This window comes from Triticum aestivum, chromosome 5A, assembly GCF_018294505.1.
Source record: "Triticum aestivum cultivar Chinese Spring chromosome 5A, IWGSC CS RefSeq v2.1, whole genome shotgun sequence".
NCBI lineage: Eukaryota > Viridiplantae > Streptophyta > Magnoliopsida > Poales > Poaceae > Triticum > Triticum aestivum.
In genome coordinates this window covers 33,309,167-33,334,407 of record NC_057806.1, presented here as the reverse complement: position 1 = coordinate 33,334,407, position 25,241 = coordinate 33,309,167, and the positions used below count along the sequence as shown (strand labels likewise).

The 25,241-nt window shown below is 45.6% G+C and overlaps 1 protein-coding gene across 8 annotated transcripts in view; it reads left to right on the top strand.

Annotated features, from left to right (window-relative positions):
* Positions 1-24,988, top strand: part of LOC123102133 (uncharacterized) — a 51,465-nt gene extending 26,477 nt beyond the window's left edge. For all 8 annotated transcript variants that reach the window (XR_006448768.1, XR_006448771.1, XR_006448772.1 and 5 more), the window contains one exon: positions 24,743-24,988. The gene's annotated coding sequence lies outside the window, so the exon portion shown is untranslated. The remainder of the gene's footprint in view (positions 1-24,742) is intronic.
* Positions 24,989-25,241: the final 253 nt, after the last annotated feature.

Here is a 25,241-nt window from a genome sequence, read left to right as displayed (position 1 = left end):
TGCAAAAAGGGTGAGAAGCTGTGCAGTCGAGCTAATGGTGGACAAGCAGTCCTTCTTGGCGTTGGCCCAAAACCCAGTCTTCTATGGACGCAACAAACACATCGACTTGGATACCATTTTATAAAGGACTGTTTGGAGGATGGGAGTGTCAATGCCAACTACATCAGCACCACAGACCAACTCGTTGACATTCTAATTCCATGAGTGGCGTGCTAGGATTGGGATGGTTCAAATCAATTCAAGTTTGATTTGCAAGGATTAGGAGGAGAATTGTTAGAGTAATCCTTGTAGCAGTTCGTCAATAAGTTAAGTCTTTTCCTTACGTAGTAAGCTAGTGAGTCAAGTCTGTGTCTTAGGCTACAAGTCTGTGAGTCATGTCAAGATGTCTTAGGCCTCATCAGCTGCATCTATCGCAACCAGAAACTGAGTCCCTAATCAAAACCTGTGCAAGTTACTACTAACATTAAGGCGACAAACTTTAGGCCAGGCAACCAAACAATGTTCACCGTTTGCCTCTTTTCTACCTCTCCAAGATGGGGTGGAGCCAGGAGTTAACCATGGGGGGTGGGGGTGGGGGGGGGGGGGGAGGGGGGCAAGTGATAACAATCGCTCTGGAAGTGTACTATATCCGAATATCAAGTCAAAATATAATATCATATCATTATAACTTTGGCAATAACATTACATAGATATACATTATTTAACCAATTACATAGATAAGCAAACCAACATGTGTTTGGCAATGAAAGAAAGCTATTTTTTGCTAACATAGATTTAATACTGCCAACGGGTTTGATCTGAATTATTTGGCACAAGACAAATTCAGGAATGAGCAATTGACATGAAAGAGCAATCTATTAAGTTATTTTCTTTCTTTGGATTAGCAAGGTAAAGCTAAACTGGAACGAAAAGGGGTAGATTAGATTAGAGTATGCATATATAGCACATCATGCACCTTGACAAATATCTCGACTGTGAAGAGAGGTCGGGGTAGACCGAAGTTGACATGGAAGGAGTCCATAAATATATAGATATGAAGGATTGGAATATCACTAAAGAACTAGCCATGGACAGGGGTGCGTGGAAGCTTGCTATCCATGTGCCAGAGCCATGAGTTGGTCACGAGATCTTATGGGTTTCACCTCTAGCCTACCCCGACTTGTTTTAGACTAAAGGCTTTGTTGTTGTATGAAGCATTATCTCCAGTCCACAAAGCACCCCACAAAGCATTTGTTGCTTCTATTTAGTCCATGTACCGATTGACTACAAGAAGGTGAAGGAGGACTCAAAGTGGTGGAGGCCATGGTGGATGAGATGGAGGCTCTGTCTAAGAACAAGACATGGGTACTAACAACTCTTCCAACAGGAAAGAAGTCATGCAACTGCAACTGGGTATAACACTATGAAGCAAAATGCAAAATGAAAGGTTGAAAGGTACAAAGCAAGAATTGTGGCGAGGGGGGTACAACCAGAAATATGGCATTGACTACGTCGAGACCTTTGCCCTAGTAGCACCGTGAAGATTTTGATCTCCTGCATAGCAAATTCCAGGTGGCCTTTACATGAGCTCGATGTGAAGAATGTCTTCTTGCATGGGGACTTGCAGGGGGAGGTGTACATGGATATTCCACCAAGGTTCTCAACTTCTAAGACTGTTGGCAAGGTATGCAGGCTGAAGAAAGCCCTTTACGGACGAAAGCGGACTCCAAGAGATTGGTTTGACAAGTTTAGACGGGTGATATGTGACATGGGGTATGGACAATGCAATGGTTTGTTTTATAGACACTCTAAAAAGAAAAGTGGCTACCATTGCAATTTACGTTGATGATACCATTATCACCGATGACGATGACGTAGAGATAACAAGGTTAAAGGGGTGTCTGAGTAAGGCCTTCAAATTTCAAGATCTTGGTCGACTCAAGTATTTCCTTGGTATGGAAGTGGCCAGGTCTCGAGAAGGAATAGCTCTTTCTCAAAGAAATTATACCTTGGACCTCCTCTATGATGTTGGCATGTTGGGTTGAGCTGCTTCAACCCCAGTTGACCAAAAGCATAGTGACTGCTCAATCTGGTGTTTCGGTGGATAAAGAAAAATACCAGCAATTGGTGGGAAGATTGTTGTACTTGTGTCATACACGACCAGACATTGCATTTGAAGTAACTGTTGTGAGTAGATATATGCATGAGCCTAGAAGCAAACATCTTGAGGCGATATATAGAATCTTGAGATACCTGAAGGGTTCTCCTCAGGAAGGACTGATATACAAGAGTTAGGGACACCTTGTTAGGCATGGTTATTATGGTGCTGATTGGGTTAGCTGCCTAGATGACAGGTGATTAACTTTAGGCCATTGTGTTTTTGTAGGAGGAAATCTAGTGTCATGGAGAAGCAAGAAACATGTTGTTTCCAAATCAACTGCAGATGTTGAATACAAAGCCATGTCCTAGCGATTGAGTGAGTTGTTATGGACAAGGAATCTATTAGAAGAGCTAAAAATATTTAAGAGCAGTTGTATGAATGTATGGTGCGACAAAAAGTCGGCAATTAACATAGCAAACAACCCAGTTCAACATGATAGAACCAAACATGTGGAGATTAACATATTCTTTATCAAATAAAAATTGGATGCTAGGATCAAAATAATGTGAGTTCAGTGTAGCAAATTGTAGATTTGCTTGACTAAAGCACTGAGAACCAGAGAATGCAGTTTAGCGTGTGACAGGATGGGAATGATACATATCTATCACCCCTCTTGAGGGTGAGTGTTTTATGAGAGTGCTCATCACCTGGCCCATGAGGCCTAGGCCCACTACTACCAAGTGACATAGAAGGAGGGCGTGAGGATGTTTGCTCAGACAAGAGTCGCCAGTGCATCGACGCGCAGGTTAGCCCATGAGGCCCATGACCACTACCGCCAAGTGACCTAGAAGGAGGGCACGAGGGTGTCTGCTCAGGCAAGAGCTGCCAGTGCTATTGATGCCCTGGTTAGCCTCCATCTCAATAGTTGTAACAGAAGTTGATATGCAACTTAATTGGTGGAGTGTAGCTAAGAACATTTAGCAACTTAGGACGCTCGTGGATTAGATAACGTGCAGTTAGTAGGCAATTTAGCGTTAAATAACCAAAACACAGAGCTACTAGTTTGGGTGCACCTATTTTGACCCCCAAAAATGCCTATGATAAGGATTATGAGTTGTGCGACTAGTCTTACAGTCTTAACATCAGTGTTGACCAGGTGTATCGACTTGACTCATAGAGGTAATCAATCGACTACTCGACTTATCCATGACTAATCTCGACTAGTCCAGGAATTTGAGTCGAGCGACTACGTTTTTGCTGTAAAAGGGCCTATCCCTAGGTGTTAGGGCTGGCGGATAAGGCCATGCTTGTGGAGCCCTAGCTCCAGAAGAAGCTCTCCAGCCCGACACCCATCCAACTACCTCTTCCGTTGCCACCTCTACTGTCGTTGTCGTGCCGCCAGCTGTTGATGCTCTACCCCTAGCTATCCTCCACGGCTGTAGCAGGTTGTTCCTATTGTTGGTGCTTTTCTCCTTTGCCAGCTCTTCTCCCCTAGCTGATGTTGCTTTTGCTCTGCGTGCTGCTTCGCTCCTCCTTCAGCTGGTGGTGTGGTGCTTGGTGTTGCTCCTCCCCTTGTTCTCATGGTCGATGGGAGAAGTACCAACAGCACCACACCCTGATGACAATGTCTATGCCTAAATTGAAGTGGAGGATTTGGTTGTGTACAATTGGAGTCTCCCGGCGACTGACCTGGTCGAGCTTTCCCATCGATTCAATCCATCCACTTAGAGTGTTCTGGTTGTTGTCGTTGCTGTTTTCTGGGAGGCTAATACAAAGGTGGTCGCCGCTGAGCCGCATGGGAACCAGTGCTGGTCAGGATCGCTTCAGCGTCGGACCTCGCTGAGCATCACGTCATGTTCAATATCCTTGTAGGCTAGGTGCCATGGCAGCCATTGTCGAGCTGCATGGGGGTGGGTGTTAGATTAATCATGTCCTCTATTATTCAAGCTTTGCTTTCTTCTTTGAGTTTGTTGTAATAATAAGGAGGTGCATAGGCCATGAAGTGTTGGCCATGCCCTGAACACTATGGGCTCCTTGACTTGCTAGGCACAACAGTCAGCAAAACGAGTGGGTGAGCAGGGCGCAACTGGCAGGCGCGCTCCTGAGTGTACGTTGCTGCGGCAGAGGGTGCATATCTCCTCGGCTCTTGCCGCTTGAGAATTAATCCCAAAAATACCAAAATGGCATGCGGTGTAGTGCCGACCAAAACACTCCTCTTTTCTTGGTTCTCTCTTGCTGGTCTTCCTCTGCTTCTTGGTTGCAGTTTTAGTGTGCACTCAACCCATTTGAGCTTTTGCCTGATTTAGGTTCCTGTGAGATTGAGCGTCTCGTGGTATCCGCGGTCATAGTGAGGCCGAGGAAGGCTTGTAGACCATCATTTGGCATTGGAGCTCGAGGCAGGAGGAGAAAGCAATTGCATATTCACCGCCGCTGACGGAGATAGCCAAGGCAACGAAGAAGCGGATTGAGACGAAACACGCGGAATTGGTGGAAGTAGAGCAGAAGGAGAGGAAGGCTTGTAGACCATCATTTGGCATCGGAGCTCGAGGCAAGAGGAGAAAGCAATGGCATATGCACCGTCGCCGACGGATATAGCCAAGGCAACGAAGAAGCAGATCGAGGCGAAACGCGCGGAATTGGTGGAGCAGAAGCTGAAGGCCATCAAGGTCAGCGGAGGAGGTGGGTTGCTGTTGCTGACTACGCAGCCCGTCATTGTGACTCAGCAACCGCGCCTCCATGTCACATGGCCGCAGCTCACACGCACAAACTATATGATTTGGGCCATGAAGATGTGTGGCCCTGCAAATCGGCCCATGTGTGGGAGGTGATGTTGAGCACAACCATAGATTATGACATGGACAAGGAAGCTTTGTTCACGATCTATTCTGCTATACCAGACTCTGTGATATCGTCTCTCGCCAGCTGTGATTATGCTAAAGCTGCTTGGGATGCCATCAAGATATCTCATTTGGGGTATGATCGTGTGAGGGAAGCAAGTCTTCAGTCACCGTGCATGGAATTTGAGGTGTTGTAGATGGGAGACACGGAGTTCGTTGATGACTTCGTGAGCAGGATTACAATGCTCCTTGCAGGGATCCGTGCACTTGGTGACATATTGTTAGAGTTGTGCGTGGTCCAAAAGTTCCTTCAAGTGGCACCGGTGCACTATATGTAGATTGTCACTTCGATTGAGCAATGTGTGCCGCTTAAACCCTCATTTTGGAGGACCTTGTCGGACGATACAAGGCGCATGACGAGCGAGTTCGTCAAACGCTTCGGCAACCCCATCGATGGTATGCACCTTATGGTATCTCGTTGTAAGCGGGAAAATTTCGTTGGTAACAAGAGATCCGAGGTGAGTTCTGGAGTGAAGAAAAGGTAGGAGGTGGAAGTGTTACTTCTAGTAGACAGAGCATAGAACAACCAAAGGGGGAATGGAAGTTTGCCAATAAGAAAGTGAGATGTGTGGCAGAAAAGATGGGCCACTGAGGATGTTGATCTGCTGTTGTAAGATTATATAGCCTTGATCTTAGTCTGACAAGGCCAATTTGCTTGACGGCAAATGCAGGGGATACTTCATGGACTTGACATGCTAGGTATGGACACTTAAATTTCAATGCATTGCGTGATCTTGCTAGAAAGCAAATAGTAGTGGGACTACCTTAGGTAGATCATATAGAACAGATCTGTGATGCTTGCAGGGTAGAGCAATCACTAAGAATTGTGCATGCTGATCTATGTGGGCCTGTATCACTAAGACTTGTGCACGCTGATCTATGTGGGCATGTATCACCACCAACGCCGGCAGGGAACAACTACTTGTTGTTGGTTGTTTATGATTACAATAGATACATTTGGATAGGTTAAAAAGTAAATATCAGGCTTTGGCAACTATACATAAAAGTCAGAAAGAGAGGAGAGCTGAAAAGTAAGTGAGTTGTGAACTGAAATATCTTAGAACAGACAGAGATGGAGAGTTTAATTCAAAGAATTTTGTTGAATATTGTGATGAGCATGGAATTAAACATTACCTCACCACACCATATTCACCACAACAAAAGGGTGTGGTAGAACGTAGAAATCAGACAGTCATCTACATAGTAAGAAGTCTTTTGAAAAGCATGTGTGTTCCTAGACCATTTTGGGGAGAGGCAGTCACCACGGTTGTGTATATCTTGAATAGAGCTCCTACAAAGTGTGAAGGACAGGATACCGTATGAGGCTTGGTTTAACAGAAAGCCAAAAATTTATCACTTGTGCACTTTTTGGTGTGTTGCTTATGTAAAGATCACAAAGCCAAACCAGTCTAAGCTAGAGGACAAAAGCATCCGTGTTGTTCCAATTGGATACGAACCACTGACAAAAGCCTACAGGTGTTTCAATCCTACAAGCAAGTCATTGTCACAAGGAATGTGGTGTTTAATGAAGCAAAACCGTGGGAATGGAGTGCGGTGTCTAATCTGGAGATGCAAAATAGGGGAATTGAGTTTTCAGTCTACTATCCTGCGCTGGAAGCTACTACTAAAAGTGAAGCAGCTGTAAGGACCTAGCAAATCACTCGGCCCTCATGCTCAACACCAGAAGTGACCTTGACCTCAGTGATGAGAATGAGTGCATGCTCGGGGCAGAAGAGCCGATGTCTCTAGAAGATGCATAGGAAGAGGCATGTTGGCAAAGAGCCATTGATGAAGAGATGTCATCAATAACTTAGAATGCCACTTGGTTCCTAATTGATCTACTGGTGGAACACAAGGCTATTTTTTCTCAAGTGAGTGTACAAAGTCAAAAAGAGTCCAAGTGGTGAAATTTTAAAGCACAAGGCTCGCCTAGTTGCAAAAGGGTATGTGCAGAAAAAGGGTATGTGCAGAAAAAGGGTATGTTTGGAGTGTTCATCATATGGACGTCAAGTCAACTTTTCTGAATGGTGAATTACGCGAAAATGTATATGTCAAACAACCTCTGGGTTATGAACAAGAAGGCAAAGAATTCAAGGTTCTGAAATTGAGAAAAACTCTGTATTGACTGAAGCAGGCACCGAGAGCCTGGAACTCGAAGCTTGATGCAAGTTTATATCTTTGGGTTTTGCAAGGTTTCCTCTAGAGCATGGTGTCTATACTAGAAACTCTAGTGGAGCTTGATTAGTTGTGGGAGTATATGGTGGTGATTTAATCATTACACGCTCAAGTGATTCCAGGTTTGCAAACTTCAAGAGTCAAATGATGGATTTGTTCAAGATGCGTGTTCTTGGATTGTCATCCTACTATTTGATCATTGAAATTGCTCAACGTCCAGATGGTATCACACTCTGCCAAACATGATATGCCTTGAAAATTCATGAGAAGGCAGGGATGTAAGTTAGATTCCAATGGAACCAAAACTGAAGCTACACAAGTCAAAAGGATGAAGAGATGGTGGATCTTACAATGTAGAGGAGTCTCGTAGGCAGCCTGAGGTATTTGTGTAACACCAGGCCATATCTTGCTTACTCAGTGGGAATTGTAAGTAGATCCATGCAGGAACCTACAATGTCCCATATGGTTGCTATAAAGCGGATCTTGAAGTACATAAAAGGAACCACTTCCCTTTGTTGTCATTACAACAGAAAAAGGAAGAATCACCAACACTTGCGGGATACAGTGATAGTGATCTAGCAGGAGACATCAATGAGTTTAAGAGTACATGTGGTAACGTGTTCTTCCTTGGCTCGAATATCATCTCCTGGGTCTCACAAAAGCAAAGAGTAGTTGCTTTTTCATCTTGTGAAGCAGAATACATTTCTGCTTCATCAACAGCTTGTCAGGGCTTGTGGCTAGCCCGTGCTTGGTGATTTGAGGTGCAAGGAATTGGACTGTGTGAACCTGAAGGTTGACAGCCAATCCGCCATCTCTTTGAGCAAGAGCCCGGTTTTTTATGCCTACAGTAAACACATTCAAATCGATATCATTTTATTCGTGATTGTGTAGAGTAAGGCACTGTGGCTGCGGAGCATGTGAGAACAAGGACCAACTTGCATATATACCGATGAAGCCATTGCCGCATTTGAAGTTCATCGAGCTGCAAGAGAGAATTGGTCGTTCAGTACCAAACCTTGGACAAGCTTGGGGGGGGGGGGGGGGGGGGTTGTTAGATTAATCATGCCATGTGTTATTTAAGCTTTGCTTTCTTCTTTGAGTTTGTTGCAATAACAAACATGTGCATTGGCCATGAGGTGTAGGCGATGCCCTGAACACTATTGTGTCCTTGACTTGCTGGGCATAGTGGTCCGCAAAAGTACTGGAGGCAGAGTGGGTGAGCAGGGTGCAGTCGGTGGGCGTGCTCCTGAGTGTATGCAGTGCCTACCAAAATTCTCCTCTTGGTTCTCTCGCGCTGCTATTCCTCTGCTTCTTGGTTGTAGTATCAGTGTGCACTCGGCCCGTCTGAGCTTTTGCCTGATTCAGGTTCCTATGAGATTGAGCGTACCATGGTGTCCACTGTCATAGTGAGGTTGAGGGAGGCTTGTAAACCATCGGTGGGCACGGGTCGGGGTTGAGTGACATGAAAAGATGTGAGGTGCGGGAGATTGGATATCAGGGAACCACTAGAGCAGAAAAGCCTACTAGCGGCGTTGGCATAACGTCATTAGTGGTACTCGATCCCCACGTCGCAAGTATGACGCCACTGGTAAGGGTCACTATTGCCGGCCTCCCACACCAATAATGTCACCCACTTCAGCCCCGTTGCGCGTGGACGCCACTAGTAAGTTGTACACATTGGCGATGATGCGAGCACGCGCCACAATGGGCGGTCTTACCAGTGGTGTCCGATGGGTACCTGCGCCATTACTGGATGGTGTTGTTAATGGATCTTACTTGTTTTGCCATGCTATCGGTCTCCTCGATATTAGTGGTGTTTCTTTATTTGTTTGCGCCGTTGGCCGAGGAGCGTATCAGTGGAGTTCTCTTAATTATCCACGTACTAGCCTCTATTTTGCATTAAGCACAAGAATGACAAGATAGCATGCATATTTAAAACACAAGTACGATTAGAGTAAACTCAAAAAGAACGCACGTTAACAAAATGAGAACTGTATATATTTAAAACAACCGAATCAGGTGTGTGCATATGTATCTTAAAAAACAGTGATTGATCAAGCATTGACAAACGTGAAGACAACCAGAAATGTATTTTTGTGCACACCAACTGAACGAAGCATCTTCACCATCGTTTACTATCTAGCGTTGGCTTCAATTGTTGCAATCGAAACTGTTGGGATGATGATCAGTGTCTGCTACCGTGGCAAACAGTAAGGAAATGTCTTGCCATACTCCCTTTGAGCGCCCCACTCTCTCCGCTGGAGTTTCTATGCCACCATGGAATATCCCTCTGGCATCGATGACATTCTTGTTAGTTACATCTCGAGGATCGCAAGCTTTCATTGGATGCGTCAAAGCTCTTCTGTGTTCTTCAGTTGAGATGTCCTGTATGCCTTTACCCATGTTGTCATGTCAACCTCCACCTTGAAGGCTCTTTGCACCCTTAAGTATTCCTCCATATGGTGAATGATGTAGTAGATCCCATCACATTGTTTTCTGGTTGTTACATGGAACAAAAGGTGGTGTTGAGATTGAAGCATCCCACGCCGAATTTGTTCCTCTTTGACATTGACCATGATGTATCGTCCCCTGTATTTATAATTAAATAGAGCATCATCTTTAGGTGGGTGTAGTCATTCTTCTCGTGTCTCAACGAATCCAGGGCATAAGCGGCTGCCGACTTAGGGGATACGATGGTGACCTAGTTGGTTTTGCACAAACACAAAAATGCATGGTTAATTAACATTGATACGTGCAATCATAATGGAATTGCACGAATTCATATTGGTGCTAGACTTGCATGAAAAAGTAGAGCACGAGAAGGTGGCCCTTCTCCCTATTGGTAACCATGAAGTTCAAAAGGTACTGTTTCCGAGTCACAAAATTTTAAGGGTTGTAAAGGTTGTCCTCATTCATGAGGTAAGGGTCTCGCTACTGCGACAATCCAAACATTTTGGAGTGTGGCCGGATTGGCTTGATAGAGGGCCATACCCTAATGAAGGATGGGTTGAGCCGGAAGAAGCTAAATATTTTTAACATGTCCTCGCAATCCAGATAGAATTTTTCCACTGGGAAAACAACCACGAAGTCAAGACTCGGCCGCATATGCACCATGAAAAATGGGCGGTCTTCATCTCGACGTGAAATATTGCCCTTCTATCGAGCAAGAATGTCATGGAGAATCATCATTTCTGCGTCGGGATGTTGTGAAAATTCCACGGTATGACGGGACGACCAGGAATATGATTCGGCCGCAACAGAGGAGGACTAGTACCATCTGGTTGGTTAGATCCTGAGGATTTGTTAAGTGGTTTTTGAATCGGTTTCTGGCTAGTAGTGCTCTGGAATTTTTTCTTTCTAATAGTATCATGCTTTCTCTTCCAGGGTATCGGGCCCACTATATCATCTCCGGCCACATTCTGCAGTGTGTTCGGAGTCGGCACCAGTAGGCTGGGTTGTTTCTCATCGATGCAATTATCTGGTGGCGTCTCAAACAATAGACCCTTCCGGCAAGCAGTTGCAGGAGCAAACATGGCATAGTCATGATTAAGAAACGAGTCAACGTCCATGACCTCATGAGCAGCCACTCGGTCCGCCATCGGATCCTTAAGACCTTCTTTCTGTTTGGTTGGACCCAAAGGGGATGGTCCTCGTGTATCGAAGGTGTGGTGGGGGTATCGGCGGTGAGGGTGTTTCGTCTGGGGATGCCATGCCCAAGTAAATTAGATCCTTCAGCTACCGAAGGGGCCAAATCAGGCAATCAGAGAGTTTCATCTTCTGTGAGTATGCCCCTTCAAGTTGTTTAGGACGTTTCACATCTTCATAACCGGATTCCACCTGAACCACCTCACCTTACACATCTCGGCTGGAAACTCCACCCTCTGGATCACTCTCTGTTTGCGATTAGGCCTATTGCAACTTTCCTCCTCTCACCCCTCAACATGACGTAGAGAGTGTATGACGTCTCCCTGTGAAGCATGTATAGGATGCCGATGTTAGAGAATCAAAGAACGAATCCATGTATGGAAGATGGTCCAGGTTTGGCAGGCGGCGCTTACTATGAGGGCGTTGAAATCTGCCGGTGACAATCGATGGCCCATGAAAGGGACAGAGGGGATGCTAGGAGGTCCTGCGTCGGGACTGCTCTTGGGCATTGCCGACGGGGTGTGGGAAGACAATGGCTAGTGTTTCCCCAGATAGAATACTATGCTTGGTTGCGTCATTTATAGTACCCATCATGCTATTTACTTGGGCTGTGGCAACGACTCTGGCTTCGAATATCGTTCTATCTTCATAAGTAGACTGGCAGGTTTGATAGGTCACCTCCAGGTTCTCGTGTTTAGCACTATCCTTGTCTTTGCCATTCGTAGGGAAGGTGTATCCGTTGATATCATATGATTGATAGGTCACGATATTGCACCAGGGGGTGGGGGGGTGGGGGGGATGTGCCAAGGTGAAGATGGTCTTTGATCTTGAATCAGTAGCTGGCAATGGATTTTCTTAATGTGATCCTTGAACGAAGTTGCGAACTTGGCGTTGTGCCCTTCTATAATTTGGTCCTCGTTCAGTCGTTCTTTTCTTGCCTTGCGTTCTTGTACCTTCTTATTGGGCATTTCTGTGCATTTGTCCAATCATCGACCATTTGTATGTGTTGTAACGCTACCGTGTGCTCTCTTGTAGCCGTCCTCTTGTCTATCATGATGCACATGCAAATCCGGTTTCAGAATGGCGCTACCTACTCATTCAAGCTTGTCAGCATGCTTATTAACGGGAAAACCAATAGATTTCCCGACATTAATGTAATATGCAGAAAGAGACACACTCCTCGGTCTTCTATCCCTGCATGATGCTTCCATCTGGATGGGCCTTGTTAGGAACGCATCCCTTGACGAACCCATTCATCCTTTCGCATGGGAACATGTTGTGAAAGAATACCGGTCCCAGTTTGATTATCTCATGATCAAGGTGGACCAACGATGGACCATAACGTAAAAAAATGCGGGCAGGAAGTAGATCTCAAGCTCACATAGTATGACAATGATTTCTTCTTGTGGCCTTGCGAGTCGTTTCAAACTAATAGACTTATGAGAGATAACGTCGAAAACATTGCAAAGGTCAAGAAGTGTATCGCGGACATGCTTGTCCATAGCTCCTCTTAAGTTCAACCGGAAGTAACCTTGTCATCATCACATGACAGTCATGACACTTCATTCGAAGACCCGGCGTTTTTTCATGTCTAAATGTCTGCAAGGGCTCCACGGAACTAACTTTGATACCTCCGAGGCACTTGAAATTTGATCGAGCTCCTTGTCATCTAGAGTGAAGCAAGCGCGGGGACAACGATCATGATGAGGAGACTATGTACCCACTACCTATAATAGAACTTGTTCTTCTTATCTAAGATCTTGGAGTAGATATTGTGCTCCAGGAGTTCTGGATTGAACTCTTGCTGCCATATTGGCCTACATTCGCCTCTAGAGCGATATCTAGCGCTGCACGTTGAAGTTGTTCCTTCAAAACTTGTGTTGTACACATCGTAGCAGCAAGGTGGAGTTGCTCCTCCACAACCCTTGTGCTGCTTCAGGTGGCATCAGAGCCTCATTGACCCATACTAGTTCTTACTATCCTCTTCGAGAGCAAGTTGCAGCAAGCAATGGAGCAATTTGGGAAGAGGATGGATGCTGCAGAACAACAAATCAAAGAGCTGTGTGAAGATCTTAATCGGAGATTTGACCAACTGGTCGAGATGATAAGAAAGGGTCACCAATGAAGGAGATTCATCTAAAGAAGAAGAAGAGTCTCATCAAAGAAGGAGAGGTAATCTTGGAGCAAGACCGCCACAACAACATGCTTCAAGAAGGCCAATTTATGTTGAAGCTTCTGAAGGTGAAGAATATGATGATACCCTTGAAGAACTAGATCTCTACGCATATCGGAGAGTAACAACCCTACATATGCAAGAGATACATACAAGGTGAAAGCTGAGATCCCAACTTCTAAAGGAAATGTTGATATTGAAGGGTGCCTAGACTGGTTATATGAAGTGGAGACTTTCTTTGAGGTCATGGAGGTTTCAGAAGATCGTAGAGTTCCTTTGGTCACATACAAGCTGAAAGGAGGAGCCGGTGCATGGTGGCATCGCGTTCAAGAAGAGCGCAAGCTGAGTGGAGAACCTCATGTGAGAACTTGGCAGCAAATGAAAGGTCTCTTGAAAGGGAGATTTTTGCCAGCTGATTATGACCAGATCCTATTTATCCAATTTCAAATTTCTGCTCAAGGAAATAGGACCGTTGCAGATTACATTGAGGAGTTTCTAAGGTTACAAGTGATGAGCAACCTTGCTGAAACTGAACATCAACAAGTTGCAAGGTACATCAATGGTGTCAATGATGCGATTCAAGATCGATTGATGATGCAACAAATCTGGTCCATTGATCAAGCACAAGCTCTGGTCTTAAAGGCAAAGAGGTTTGTGAGGACAAGAAAGGCAACTAAGGCTCCATATCCTCCATATCCTCATGCCAAAGGCAAAACGACCCATCCAGAAGCAAACTAGAGGCAAGCATAAGTCCAATGGAGGCCCAAAATATTATGAATGTGGTGAAGAGGGACACATATCCAGCAGTTGACACTAAGGAAATTTGTTAACACAACTATCCATGATGGTGAAGGTGATGAGGAAGAATACGAATCTGAAGATGTAGTGGGACAATAGGTTTGTCAAGAAGAAGGTGAAGAGGTGGTATGTGTGATTCAACATCTCCTATGTTCCACACCACAATCTGGCGACACACAATGGAAGAAAATATTTGAGAGCAAATGCGCAGTGAATGGCAAGGTATGCAAATTAGTGATTGATAGTAGCAGTTGCGAGAATCTTATCTCCCAGAAGTTGGTGAACCATTTAAAGCTTGATACTCATGATCATCCAAACCCCTACACTATTAGGTGGATTAAGAAAGGAGTGAATATGAGGATCACCAAACAGTGCAACATACTACTTTCTTTGGGAAAGCATTATTGCTCAAACATGTTGCGTGACGTAGTTGATATAGATGCCAACCATGTTCTTCTTCAGAGACCTTGGCAATTTGATGTGGATACTACACACAAGGGCAAGGAAAATTCTTACTCTTTCATTTCCAACAAGAGAAAGATCATTATTTTACCAAACAAACTGAAGGTAATACCCCTAAGGAGGAGGGGAAAACTATGTTAACTATCTCCCATACCTCTCATGAGTTTATGGAAGACTTGAAGGAGGCAAATTTGTGTGCTACACTTGTTGTAAAAGGAGAAGAGCGCCTGACTGTTCAAATTCCAGCAAAGGTACGTGGTTTATTGGCATAATTTCAGAACATACCTGGAGAGCCTCAAGGCCACCGATGAGAGGAATTCAACATAGAATTGACTTAATTCCGGGAGCAAGTCTTCCTAATCTTCCACGCTATCGAATGAGCCCAAAGGAGCATGATATATTGAAGGAGAAAGTGGAGGAATTGCTTCAAAAGGGGCACATTTGAGAAAGTATTAGCCCATGTGCTGTACTAGCCCTACTCGCGCCAAAGAAAGATGGATCTTGGCGCATGTGTGCGGGCAGTAGAGCCATTAACAAGATCACTGTAAGGTATAGATTCCCTATTCCCTGTCTGGATGATATGTCGGATCAGCTTAGTGGAGCAAGAGTGTTCACAAAGCTGGATTTAAGAAGTGGATATCATCAAATCCGTATCAGACCCCGGGATGAATGGAAAACAACCTTCAAGGCAAAAGAAGGTTGTTTGAATGTCTAGTCATGCCGTTTGGACTCTCAAATGCACCAGGTACCTTTATGCACTTCATGAATCAAGTCCTAACGACCCTTATTATCCCACTTTGTTATGGTCTATTTCGATGACATCTTGATCTATAGCGAGGATGAGGATGAACACTTTGATTACATTCAGAAGGTGCTGGAAGTACTAAGGGAAAATCAGCTCTACGTCAACTTGAAGAAATGTGTTTTCTTGCAAACACAACTTCTTTTCCTTGGATTCGTCATAACATGTGACAGTATTCGTGTTGATTATTCTAAGGTTGAAAGCAATCCGAGAATGGCCAACCCCGAAGACCATTTCTGAGGTAAGAAGTTTTCATGGCTTTACAACTTTCTATAGGTGATTTATGAAGAATTTCAGCACTATCATGGCACCAATTACCGAGTGTTTGAAGAAAGGAAGGTTCCAATGGACAGAAGCAGCTGAAGCTAGTTTCAATGAAATTAAACAAAAACTATCACAAGCTCTTGGTGCTACCTGATTTCAACAAGACTTTTGAGTTGGAGTGTGATGCAAGTGGAGTAGGCATTGGAGCTATTCTATCTCAAGAAAGGAAGCCCCATTACTTTCCTTTGTGAGAAGTTAAGTGAAGCTAGACAGAAATGGAGCGCCTATCAGCAAGAATTGTATGCCGTTTCATAGCCTTGAAAACTTGGGAAGTTTATTTGTTGCCTAAAGAGTTCATTGTATATAGTGACCGTCAATCCTTGAAGCATTTTAGAAATCAAATGCATGTTGACCGCATGCTAGCGAGATGGGCCGATGCTTTGAGTCGTCATGCATGCCTCTGAAGAGGTTTAACTATCTCATCGTGCGTAAATCTGGGACAACTAATCGAGTGGCCGATGCTTTGAGTCGTCGTGCATGCCTCTTGACTTCTTTTGAGGCTGAACTTCCAGGCATGGATCAAATAAAGGAGTTGTATGAGGATGATGAAGACTTGGCCATGTTTGGGTGAAGCATATCAGGGGTAGCCATTAGGTGACGACTATTTGGTGTAGGATGGCCATCTCTTCAAAAATGATCGTTTGTGCATCCCAAGGAGTTCTCTGTGCAACAAGCTAATTAGAGAACTCCATTCAAGTGATCTTAGTGGCCATTTTGGACGGGAGAAGACTATCACTAACCTGGAAGCTCGCTACTTTTGGCCACAACTACAGAGAGATGCTGGAAAGTTTGTTTAGCGATGCCCCATATGTCAAACCTGCAAAGGCCAAGTCTAGAACACAGGGTTATACATGCCTTTTCCTATTCCTGTTGCTCCATGGGAGGACATCTCTATGGACTTCGTCTTGGGCTTGCCAAGAACAAGGCGAGCAAGTGATGTTGTGTTTGTGGTCATGGACATATTCTCTAAGATGGCTCATTTCATCCCATGCTGCAAGATAACGAATGCTCATCATGTGGCAAAATCTATTCTTTTGAGAAGTGGTCAGACTTCACGGAGTACCAAGGTCCATCGTGGTAGACTGTGGTAGCAAGTTTCTTGCTGCATTTTGGCTCACTTTGTGGAAGCAATTCAACACTGAATTGAAATTTTCTAGCATTGCTCATCCACAAACAGATGGACAAACGAAAGTGGTTAACAAGTTTTTGGGTAATCTGATCCGTTGCATTTGTGGAGAAAGAAAGGGACAATGGGATTTAGCTCTATCTCTTGCAGAGTTCTACAATAATTCCAAGCATAGATCCACGGGAAGGAGCCGTTTTTCCATTATCTACACTAAAGTTCCAACGCACATGGTGGATCTGGTGAAGCTACCATCAAGGGGAAACTCAAGGTCTGCATTGTCATTTTCTGATAATTACACTGAGTTATTTGAAGAGATTCATGGTGTTTTGGAAGCACAAAATCAGAAATATAAACAATTTGCTGACTGCAAAAGGAGGCCAAAATCATTCCAAGTTGTTGATAAGGTGATGGTATACCTCCGAAAAAGAGAGGCTAACTTTAGGTGTTAAAGGGAAACTTAGGCAACGAAGGTATGGGCTCTTCTCTATCGTGAGGAAGATAAATGATAATGCTTATGTGATAGATCTTCCAAGCGACATGGGTATATCCAACACTTTCAATGTTGCGGACTTGACTCTCTACCATCCAAAAGAAGCACTCTATGAAGATAACTCGAGGGCAAATTCCAAACAACTAGGGGAGAATGATGAGGAGACTATGTACCCACTACATATAATAGAACTTGTTGTTCTTATCTAAGATCTTGGAGTAGATCTTGTGCTCTAGGAGTTCTGGATTGAACTCTTGCTGCCATATCGGCCTACATTTGCCACTAGAGCGATATCTAGTGCTGCACGTTGAAGTTGTTCCTTCAACACTAGTGTTGTACACATCGTAGTAGCAAGGTGGAGTTTGCTCCTCCACAACCCTTGTGCTGCTTCAGATCATCACTTTTTGATGTTTTGCCCTCAGCCATGTCATTCCGACCGTTTGAGTCAATTCATTCCTTATAGTGTGTTCTTTCAAATCTTTTCTTGACTTTGGAACATCTTTTGTCTTTTTGGCATGTTGAACAGGGTACCAACCACTCTAGCAGACATTTTTCATGATATGTATGGCATCAACACTATGAGGTGTATTGAAAAGATGCCAGTAAGGCAAGTCCCAAAAAACAGACTTCCTTTTCCATACTTTTTAACAACGGATCGAGGGCCTTCCGCTTTGTCTTTCCATTCACAGGGCACTATTTCCAACACTTCATCAAATGAGGATTTCTTTTCTGCTCCTCTTACGTGGCCTTTGGCAGTCTCTTTTGTACCATTGAACAAATCTCTATGACTTCTCCACTCGTCATCCTCATTAGGCCACCCCCCATGCTCTATGAACATGGTTTTCTTAGAGCCGCCTGTTATGCGCTTTAGCTGGACATAAGACGTATCATCCATTCACTTAACACAACCGCAGTGTTCGTGGCACACCTGGCCAAAGACATGCCCATAACCGAGATACTCATGCACGTTGTAAGCAAGATAACTCTCATAGGGAAATATTTTCCTTAGCTAGCGTCCTAGGTTTTGACACCTTTAACAACCCATAATGTGAGTAGCTCCTCCTTCAGTAGCTTGAGATACAAGTTAATTCCATTCCCCGGTTGTGTCGGCCCTTGAAATATCATAACTATCTGTATATACTTCCGCTTCATGTAGTGCCAAGGTGGTAGGGTGTAGAACCATACAAAGATAGGCAAGGTCTTGTGTGTGCTGCTTTGGTTGCCGAAAGGATTAATTCCATCTGTACTCACACCCGCCACGATGTTCCTTGCTTTCCATTGGCAACCATTTGCAGTGTGCCTCAACATGCCGTCGTCTTCACCCGCCAGCTTCCTATCCTTGTGGCAATGCAAGTGCTCCGCGTCTTGTTGGCATGTAGATACTGCAAACGAGGAATGATAGGAAAGTACAATACAACCTTATGAGGAGTTTGCTTTTCCTGGTTGAATCGGGGTTCCTCGCACTTTCTAGACTGTTCGGTATTCGTACTCATTCCGATAAATGATACAGTCATTGATGCAGGCGTGGTATCTTAAGTGCAGCAAATCAATAGGGTTCACGACCTTCTTTGACTCATCGACGACAGTAGGTAATGTGTTACCATCGAGAAGAACTTCATGTAGATACTCCAATGTAGCATCCATGCTCGAGTCCATGCTTTTGTGTGTTGCCTTGATGTCTAGAAGCTTGAGCGTGACGTTGAGCTTGGTGTCCTTGGGATTACAACCACGATGCAATGGAGTTTTTGAGAGGAAGAGAGTGAGGAAAGGAAGAAGAAAGGCTCACATGCCTACACTGGGGTGAGCTCAATTATTGCCCCCCATACACATTTGTAGCATTGGCAACAAAAACGACGCCACTATTACGAAAAGCACTTTCGATGCTACAGAAGAATCAACGCCACTAATAAAACACGCGCAGAGGTGCACATGACATGTGGGTCCCAATATATCTTGTGACGAAGGTCGAAATAGCCCACACCACTAGTGGCCAACGCCTCTAGATTTCGGGGCCCACATGGCATAAGCGGATAATGTTACTTGTGGCATTACCCTTACAGACCAACGCCAATAGAAAAGGAAGTAGTACCGGCAAAGGATCTTTTTAGACACCGCTATCAACTCTTGGCTTCGCAGGTAGCTGGGTCCAATTACTAGTGCCGTTGGTGTCCTCCAACGACACTAATGTGAACTCACAAGTAGCGCTGACAAAGTTTCTCACGCTTGTGGTTTTTACCGAAGATACTAGTGGCGCACGGATTTTGGTCGGCGCCATTAACTTTCTCAACCTATAAGGGTTTTCCTACTAGTGAACCAGAGAAGTGAGGGACTGGATAAGATAAGGAAGACCAGACGGGGCGGTGCCAAATCGGATGGTGCATGCATGTGTACTCGAACAAGACAACCAACACACACACACACGCTTTTTAGCGTTTGGGTCTAATTTCTAATAGTGGTTGTTATTGAATTTTATACTATAGATAGTGGACGATGTTGTGGAAAGCAATGGGCTTTATAATCTACTTGTTCATGGGCTAGATCTTATTATTATTTTTCTTGTATTCATATGTCAGCTACTTGCTTTAGAAGTTCACATATTGTACTTATCTAGTTATTTGTATCTTTCTTACCATTGATAATTGATTTTGATCTAGGAAGCATGATTTTAGTGGCTTCATTTTTTTCTTTTTATGCAGTCAACTGTCTTTGGGGTCATGGGTACATCTAACATCGGTTTTGAAGGGGTGCATGGGAGCTTTGGCAATGGCATCAGGAATAAAAAAGGGGAAAATGTCTTAAGCTTTGCTCTAGCCTACGATATGATTGTAGCTAACACCCTCTTTAAAAAGAGAATCACATCTGGTGACTATTAGTAGTGGTCAACATTCTTAGCCAGATTGATTTCAATCTTTCGAGAAGAGAAGATAGGCAGGCGTGCCTAGATTGTAAGGTCATGCCCAGAGAGAGTGTTGTCTCTCAACATAGGCTTGTGGTGGTTGACTTCAGCTTTCGGATTCGTGCCAAAGTCGCTAGAACGAAGTGGTGGAAGCTCAAGGAGGAGGTAGCTCAGGCGTTCAAGGAGACGGTTATTAAGGAGAACCCTTGCAAGGAAGGAGGTGATGCAGACAATATGGATGAAGATGGTGACTTGCATTCGTAAGGTGGCCTTAGAGGAGTTTGGATTGTCCAGAGGAAGTAGAAGCGAAGCTAAAGATACCTGGTGGTGAAATGATGATGTCGAGAAGGCTATTAAGGAGAAGAAAGATTGTTTCAGACGCCTTTACCTAGATAGGAGTGCAGACAACACAGAGAAGTATAAGATGGCAAAAAAGGCCGCAAAGCGAGCTGTGAGTGAAGCAAGTGGTCGGGCGTATGAGGACCTCTACCAGCGGTTAGACACGAAGGAAAGTGAAAGGGAAATCTATAAGATGGCCAAGATTCGAGAGAGGAAGACGAGGGATGTCGACCAAATCAAATGCATCAAGGACGGAGCAGACCAACTCCTGGTGAAGGACAAGGAGACTAGCATAGATGGCGGGGAGGACTTCAACTTGTTGTTCAGGTGAAGGACAAGGAGACTAGCATAGATGGCGGGGAGTACTTTGAAATGTTGTTCAGGTGAAGGACAAGGAGACTTGCATAGATGGCGGGGAGTACTTTGACATGTTGTTCAGTGGAGAGAATGAGAGCTCTACCATTAAACTGACTACTCTTTCGATGATACCAGCAGACGTTTTGTGCGGCGAATGTAGAAGTCTGAGGTCAGGAGGCAAGACGATGGACCCTGATTGTATGCCCGTTGAGGTGTGGATAGGTCTCGAAGAGATTGCGATAGTATGGCTAACTAAGCTTTTCAACCCCATTTTTCGGGCAAATAAGATACCAGAAGAATGGAGAGGAGTATATTAGTACCAGTCTTCAAGAACAAGGGGGTGTTCAGAGTTGTACTAGTTACCGTGGAATTAAGGTGATAAGCCATACAGTGAAGTTATGGGAGAGAGTCATTGAGCATCGCTTAAGAATGACAAGCGTGATTTGGTTTCATGCCTGGGAGGTCGACCGTGGAAGCCATTTTCTTGGTGCGACAACTTGTGGAGAAATACAGGGAGCAAAATGGTGTTCATTGACTCGGGAAGGCCTACGATAAGATAGCACAGAATGTCATGTGATGGGCCTGGGAGAAACACAAAGTCCCAGCAAAGTACATTACCCTCATCAAGGACATGTACGATAATGTTGTGACAATGTTCGAACAAGTGATGGCAACACTATTGACTTTCTCGTTAAAATAGGACTACACCAGGGGTTAGCTTTGAGCCCTTATTTTTTTGCTTTGGTGATGGATGAGGTCACACATGATATACAAAGAGATATCCCATGGTGTATGCTCTTTGTGGATGATGTGGTGCTAGCGATGATAGTCGGATCGGGTCAATAGGAAGTTAGAGCTATGGAGACAAACCTTGGAATCAAAAGGTTTTAGACTTAGTAGAACTAAAATCGAGTACATGAATTGCGGTTTCAGTGCTACTAGGCACGAGGAGGAGGTTAGCCCTGATGGTCAGGTGGTGCCCTAGAAGGACACCTTTTGATATTTGGGGTCAATGCTGCAGAAGGATGAGGATATCAATGAAGATGTGAACCATCGAATCAAAGCCGGATGGATAAGGCGCCAAGCTCAGTGTGACAAGAGAGTGCCACAAAGCTAAAAGGCATGTTTATAGGACGGCGATTCAACCCACAATGTTGTATGAAACTGAGTGTTGGCCAACCAGATTGAACTGAAACAACGAAAGCCAGTTATTGTCCCGCCTAGCCCGCTCTTGCGAGCGCCAGGGGGAGGGGGGTGCGAAACCACGCGTCGTCGCCTCCAACCCTCCCATCCCCCCTCCCCGTCGTCTCCGGACAAAGCCCGGCCGGTGTCGGTGGCGGCGGGCCCTCCTCACTTTGGTGTCTGGCGCTGGACAGCACGGATGCACGCAGCTATGCAAGGTGGCGCGCTGCGGCTGCGTCCGGGGCGGCCGGACGGCGGCTCTCTGGCGCGGAGGCGCGAGTGGCTGCAGATCCGCTGCCAAGCATTTCATGCCGGCGTGGGGCGGCTGTGGTGAACTTCTCGGTCCAGATCTGGATCGTGGGGGCTCCGCCGGCCTGCTGCACATGGGCGGCGCGGGCTAAGGTAGCGGGGGCCAGCCGTCGCCAGTCGTCTCGGCTACTGGAGGTGGTTGGCGCGGTGTTATGCCATGGTGAGGTGATCCGATGGCTTTGGTGGCTGGAGTTGCCTAGTTTGGGGGTATGGATGGTGCGGGTCGGTGGGGCGGCGGTGCTCAGAGATGGGTGTTGCCCCCCCGCCTGTGGCGCTAGGTGGTAGCAGCGGGCCTCCTTCGCCTTTCTCTAGGCCGATGGCATGGCTGTGAGTTGGGGCTTGTGCTCGAGCGGATCTGGACGAGGCCCGGGGCGAGTTGGAATTTGCGCTCTGGATAGGTGCACTTGGGCTCGATCCGGGAGGTGCCTGTGGGCGTTGAGGTCCCTCTCCTCGCGGGTATGGTGGACGTGGGTGGTGGTCGAGGCCGCGAAACGCTGTCGGGCACATCGGCGTCAAGGGCCACGGACATGGCGTTGTGAGAGTGTGCTCGGCGACAGCCGTCGGGAGTCACGAGGTAGTGTATCCCCCGGTGCACCGGGACTGACTAGAGACGGAGGCGTGGGTGCTTCCTACTATGGCATCGACCCATACTCCGTGATTCATGCCGGGCTAGGAGTGAAAGGAGCTCCCTTTTACTCCTACCGAGGTGGATGCACCATGACGTGGACGGTTTGTGGAGCCTTGGACATGGATGCCGGGGTGGCGGCCCTGGATGGCGGTCCGCATGGTTGGCTCTCTGGCGGGCACCATGGCGGCAGTGAAGGCATTCCCTCTTGGTCGTGTGGGCGGGGGTAGGTGGTGCAGCGGGTGGCTCGGGCGCGCTCTTTGTCTCTGCCAATGGCGTTGCCCCGATCCGGATCTGGAGTGCTGGGCTTGTCACACTTTCCCTGGAGACCTCGTCTGGTGACGCGGGGAGTTGCGGAGCAAAAGCTCCGTGCTTTGTCACCGACGGCGGCGATGCTTGGGGCGTTGTTATCATCTTGAAGACGTCGTCGTGGTGCTCTTCGTGTCCGGGTTTCGGGTGAAAACCTATGTCTGTTCGGGACTCGGCAATGGCGATGCTTAGCGCCGTTCTCCCTCCGGGGGGCGTTGTCGTGGAACTTAGGTGTTGTTCTTAGTTCCTCCTGTACTTTATTTAGCGTAGTCGCGTGCGCGATCCGGTTAGCCTGGGATCGACATTGTTGGTGTGCTACCCCACCCCATTGTATCGTTCAGCCGTGTACTCTGTTTGATTGGTGCTCTATTTATAAAGTGGGGCGAAAGCCTGTTTCGAGAGAGAGTGTTGGCCGACTAGAAGGAGACATGTTCAAAAATTAGGTGTGGCGGAGATGCGCATGTTGAGATGGATGTGAGGCCACACAAGGAAGGACCAGGTTTGGAATGATGATATACAAGATAGAGTTGGGCCATATTCAGCGCAGGCCTCTGGAAGCTCCAGTGCATAGCGGACGGCTAAAGCGTGTTGATAATGTCAAGAGAGGTAGGGTAGATCGAACTTGACATGGGAGGAGTCCGTAAAGAGAGATTTGAAGGACTGGAGTATCACCGAAGAACTAGCCATGGACAGGAGTGCATGGAAGCTTGCTATCCATGTGCCAGAGTCATGAGTTGGTTGCGAGATCTTATGGGTTTCACCTCTAGTCTATCCCACCTTGTTTGGGACTAAAGTATTTTTTGTTGTTGTTGTTGTTGTTGTTGTTGTATGCAGTTAACTGTCTAAATCGTGTGTTTATGTTGCATAGGTTTGCTGCATAAAAGCACTGAAAAGCATCTTATATTATGGGACAGAGGTAGTACCTTTTTAGCAATCATGTGTTACGCCTCGAGTGTTTGAGCATCTGTTCTTAAGAATCCAGATGGCATGCTTTGATGATGTGTTGATTCAGATGTCTAATTTTGTGCTGTAGATGGTGTACTATCTCTAAGGTAATCTTTTCAATTGCTATTTGCAAGAAAAGGAAGTAAGAAGAGGAGAAAAACTCAGTTTTACTTGCAGATGCTCATTCCTGGAGAGATGTAATGAGCAGATTTTGGACTTGCTCAATCCAAATGCAACAAATTTATAAGTAATCATTAAAATGTAGTATTTGCATATAGCTATTTGGTCGTTGCATCTGCCTGCGCGCCGGGGCTCCCCTGCTACGGAGCGCCGCCGCTTAGTCACCCACTTCCTTGAACCTGACGCCATCAGCATGGACCATCTCCTCCAGACCTACCATGCTCGTGGTCACTGCTGACAGAAGCACATTCGTTCTGGGCTGCTGCTACTATCTCTCTCTCAGATACGTGTACAGAAATGTTAAGTTGTTGCTGCTGCTCTACCTCCTTCTCTCCCCCCGACCGTGCAAACTGCAAAGGCTGCTGCTCTTCTTTCTCTCAGGAGCTTCTCTCTTTCATAGCAAAATACAAGATCTTGCAATAGAATTAATGTGTCAATCCAAAATGTGATTTATTATTGTTATTATGAAAAATATTCGTCTAATGTCAGGTTTAATTCAGAGAAACCTGACAATGATGTGCACGTATTATATTCTTGATGTTGGTATTTCATGCCCTATATCTGTTTGCTAATATGTCTACAGCAACAAACCATCTGTTTTTATGTTTCTCTGCCTCCATCCAACTAGGGCTCTTTTGTGTGTGCAGGACAATCCCAACGATTGTCCATTCATTTCATCCGTCGTGTACATCTTGGAGAACGGAAGTGCCAAACTTCATGTCCCGAACCAACCGGTATATTCTGCACCTACAAATAGCAAAGTAGAGCATGCAACAGGCAATACTCAAAATTCGAAGAATATGCCAACTTACAGTTCTAGAGAGAAGATAGGCCAGTTATCACATTACAAGATATTTTGTAAAGGGGGGCTCAGATCAGATAGTTGCACATCACTTGTTGGATGCCTCGCATGCCCTCATCAGCAGCACGGTCCGTTGCGACAACTTCACTGAAGATCTCCTGTGGTGGTTCCTTTGTTACTAAGACTATATTAGCTCCGCTTTGTGATACTGTGTGAGATCGTTCAAACCCTGCGTTTGTAATAGGGCTAGTCTTACTTTGGTGCTGCTTAGGTTTTCGCCCCATAACACTCGTTTCGATGACGGGCGAGTGTGGTGGGTTTCCTA